We start from the raw sequence: 5000 nt of genomic DNA on the forward strand, positions 1-5000 counted from the left end.
CATTATTATTATCATTATCTATCTATCATTATTATTATCATTATTATTTTACTCTGATTTGGCTTTTGTTCTCTTGATAAGTTTTGTATATATTTGAGCAGTTGTCTTAGCCTATAACCTTTAAGGATGTTGTAGAAATGTCTTGAAAGTTTTTTTTTTATTAAAAGACTGGAGCTCTTTGCACCCTCTATTTCCAGTCCAAGTATCAATATGATAACAATAACACACACACACTCTCTCTCTCTTACACACACACAGACACACTCTCTCTTACACACACACACACTCTCTCTCTTACACACACACACACACTCTCTCTTACACACACACACACACACTCACACACACACACACACTCTCACAAACACACACACACTCACACTCACACTCACACTCACACACACACTCACACACACACACACACACTCACACTCACACTCACACACACACACACACACACACACACACACTCACACTCACACTCACACACACACACACTCACACTCTCTCTCTCACACACACATACACACTCACAAAAGAAAAAAAATTAAATATATCACCCATTCCTTTGGGAACATAAAATGAAAAACCGATACATTTTCCTTTGAAATCTTTATTCCTAAGTGGACTGAAGGAAGTCCACAAACCTACTGGAAAACACGACCGCACGAGGGACTCTTGAAGTCCACCACTAAGGGACTTGACACGATAACAAGTCCAGATAACAAGGAAGAGAGAGGGTGTGTTTGGGTTGTCGGAGGGAAGGGCCAAGGAAAACGCACGTTATTGTCCACAAAAACAAACAAACAAATATGAGAAATAATATAAAGGGAAAATAATAGATAAAGAGAAATAAAGGAAGAAAAGGGAAAGAAAGAAAGGAAGAAAAGGAAAAAAGAGAGAAAGGAAGAAAAGAAATAAATAGATAGGGTTTAGAGAGGTGTGAATACAAATATAAATAAGTGAAAGTTGTAATAACATTTTTAAAAATGGGAATTAGTGCAGAAAGAAAACATGTACACAAATATAAATGAAAAAGTAATAATTAGGAAAACTGAACTACTGGGAAGCGGAGCAGAAAGAGAGCACTAGAAAAATAATTAATAAATAGATAAATAAAGTAGTAATAATAATGAGTAAATGAGACTGTTGCGAATGGGTGCAAATACAAAACACCAATAAAAGAAAAAGAATAACAAAGCAGTAATAACAATGAGGAAAATGCTACTATAAGAAAAGCTTAATAGAGAAAATTTCCTTAGCTTTTCCTTCCCTCTCAGACACCCAACGCAACCCCACTCCATCCAAAAAACTTGAAGTAGTACAGGTAATATCACCTTAACAAGAACATATCACAAGATGCAATACAAGCCGGGGAATCCCCTCCTAGGATCACCAGCACAGATGAAATAATAAAAAAAACAAAAGCAAATCACAGTAATCCTTATCATACAGGGTTGGCCACCATCCCGTCACCATAGTCTACTGACCACCATTCTCTCACCACAGCACACACTGTGATGTCCCAACTGCACAGGAAGCACCATTCATTCATCCTACTCATGTTATTCATCACTTTCTCATCTTTCAAGTACAGATACACGATCCCTGCTAAAGCGACAAGCACGTGACAAAGATAATGGGTTTGAATAAAGCATTATTTGTCTTTTTTTTACCCTAAGGAGAACGCGAAAGTGGATAGTTCTCGAGGGACGTAAACAAGGCAGTTAGGAAAAATAAAGGAGATTGTTTGGGCGCTACGTGGGCTGAGGTTTCTCAATAAAAGCTTGAGATTCGTCCCCAAAAAAGGGTATTTGAAGAAGAGGCGTTCCTACACTTGGCTATGCTACTGTGGAGATTAAAGAGAGAAGAGTAATTTCGAGAAAGGAAAGCTTAAAAAAATATATAGAACTACAGGCAACTACGCAACAAGGCAATGCACATTTAACAAAAAAATATTCAAATAAGAATATTCTGTTGACGAACAACACTGATCACAATAAAATTGAGTCGACGTCACCAAGAACATACACGAGACAAACATAAGGAGAAAACTGCATTGACATCATTACAAAAAAGAGAGATTGTCATATCTTAACAGGACATAAATATTAACACTTGGGGGGGGGGGCATCGAACAAGGAACATAGAGCAATTAATACATCTACATGAAACAAACACTATTTTTTGCTTTTTGTTGTGACAGTTTATATCACGTGACATGACACACATCAGTTTTATATAAAAAAAATTGCAGCAGTCATACAAAATATCACTCACTCATCATGGATACATTTTTTGTTATGCATTTAGACAAACAAACAAATACAATGTCTGAGTAACTGGTCATGAGCCACCATTAATACTGGTTTAAATACAACATACTGTATTTTTTCACTCTAAAGTCAATACTTTTCATTTATTTCTCTCCCGCATTCTGGGTTTTTCTCCCCTGTACAAACTATGTCTTTTTTGTGTATTTTTATATCCCTTTTGTCTATAAAAGAATTGTATTAAATCCTAAAATGATAAGACAACACCACCAGTAAAATCTAACTGAGGAAGGAAAACCTAATTCATTTCCTTTACGAAGAGAGCTCCTAAAAATCACAATTAGATTATGACAATTAATTAACATAACGAGCACACTAAATTTGTACAACTGAGGGAAAAACAGATAACTGATTGTACGTTTTGAGAGTCAGGTCTGTGAGTCTATCTCTTGCCTTCTTCTTATTCTTCTTCTTCTTCTTCCGCTTTCTTGTACTTCGTGTATTTTCTTTCTTCTTTGTCTCTTTCTCTTTCTTCTTCGTCTTTTTCTCTTTATTCTTCTTGTCTCTTTTCTTCTTTGTCTTTTTTCTCTTTCTTTTACTTCTTATTCCTTTTCCCCTATTTCTATTTTTTACTCTTTTTCTTCTCCTTCTCAACCTCTTCCTATTTCTTTCCCTTCTTCTTCTCCTTCATATCTCCCTCTTTCTTCCTCCTCTTCCTCGTATCCTTCTTCACGTCTTCCTCTTTCTTTTTCTCCTTCGCTTCTCCTTTCTATTTTCTTTTTCTCTTTTTCTCTCTTTCTTTTCCAAGTTAAGGAATGTATGAAGAGTCTCGGTAACTAACACTTTTTTTTACAACCGAGGGATAATCAAATTATGTTTTTTTCCTAATACATTTGAGGTAACAGAATGGAGATTAACATTCCTACCGTTATTACATAAGAATAAAGAACCACCTTTTTTTTCCTCCGTGTTCATGAAACTGTTCACAAGAACAATCTGTTCACTGTTTGTTCTTGTCATCTGTTCTATCTCTGTCTGAACTGCCCTTGTTTTTTCAATGATGATTTTGATTATATCATAACCATTCCTTTCGTTTTATTTATGTTAGTATCAATTTTCTTTTCATTATATATATATATTATGATTTCGGATTATATTTTTAAGATTAAATTTTTGATTTCTGCAAATAACATGACATTCATATGACCAGATTTATTATTTATTTTTCTTTCGATTTTTTTTTTAACTAAAATATATTTACGATTCATAATACAAGTAATACATTTTTTCCTTGATGAGATATTCATTTATTTTTCAAACCACTCTTCTATATTGGTTCTGAACTTTTTTTTTTGTTCAATTCATCACACCTAAACTAGCTTTAAATAATATTTCTTTCTCAATTCATTCTAAAATGTTCATCTTCGGTACAATGATATGTGTCAAACATTTAAGGCAATAGAAAAAAAATATTGATAATTAAAACTATATTAATGGCAATAAAGCAAAAAACACTACGGCTACTAAAAGGCGTTCCCTTAAAATATAATTGATAATAATGATGAAAAAAAAAATAACATAAATTGAACTAAGATCATCCAAATTCCTTTTTTTTCTGAACAAAATTCACCCGTTACAATCACGTCAATGAAAATGGAAATAATAATAATGATAATAATAATAATAATAATAATAATAATAATAATAATAATAATAATAATAATGCTAATAACAATAATAGTAAGTAGAACAGAATATAATTTTATTTCTAATCTATTCATCTTCAGTGTATTTACCTTTTCATTATCTGTATATATATATTTTTTATCTAAGATATTTCACTGCACAATCTAATGCTTGGGCTTTTTAATACTACTACTGAGATCTATGTGTGGAGCTGATTGCATGAGTAGGCTCGTCGCTCTGTGATTGGCGAGGGAAGAGGGAAAATGGATAAAGAGAGAAAGGGGGTGGAGAGAAAAGCTGGGAGTATGGGTAGGAGGGAGAGGGAGAGAAAGAGGGTGGGAGGGAGAGGGAGGTAGAGATAGTGAGATAGAGGGAGAGAGAGAGAGAGAGAGAGAGAGAGAGAGAGAGAGAGAGAGAGAGAGAGAGAGAGAGAGAGAGAGAGAGAGAGAGAGAGAGAGAGAGAGGGAGAGAGAGAGAGAGAGAGAGAGAGAGAGGGAAAATATAATTAAAGTAAAAAAAAGGACATAAACAAAACAGAACAGGAATACTTCTAACTACAGAAAAGAGAGGCAGAGCGAGAAAGGGAAGATAAAGAGGAGACAGAGATACCCAAGACAGACACAATCAAAGACTACTTCATGCTTCTATAACCGATTTACTTCAGACTACATCGGGTATATGTTACTACGGCAATTCTATATGTTAATCTAAAACACTACTTATACACATAAGAAAAAAATCACTAGGAAACTTTAGGAACAATTCACTTCTATAAACAAAGTTGACTAAGGAACGAATTAAGAAATACTGAACCATTATTTCTAATCATTGTTTGTACCATTGCATGTACGGAGGGTTATTGCAAAAAATGAAAACATTATTTGTTGTTTTCCTTTTGTATTGCATATGAATCAATTTGTACATAAGGATAATTAAGCTTATCTACCCAGATAACGATACCAAATAGAGAAGACACAAGCACCACAAATAACAAGGGGGGGAAATGTGTATTATTTAGCCTCTATACAATTATGTACACAT

The sequence above is a fragment of the Penaeus vannamei genome, chromosome 8 (genome assembly GCF_042767895.1).
Source record: "Penaeus vannamei isolate JL-2024 chromosome 8, ASM4276789v1, whole genome shotgun sequence".
Classification (NCBI taxonomy): Eukaryota; Metazoa; Arthropoda; class Malacostraca; order Decapoda; family Penaeidae; genus Penaeus; species Penaeus vannamei.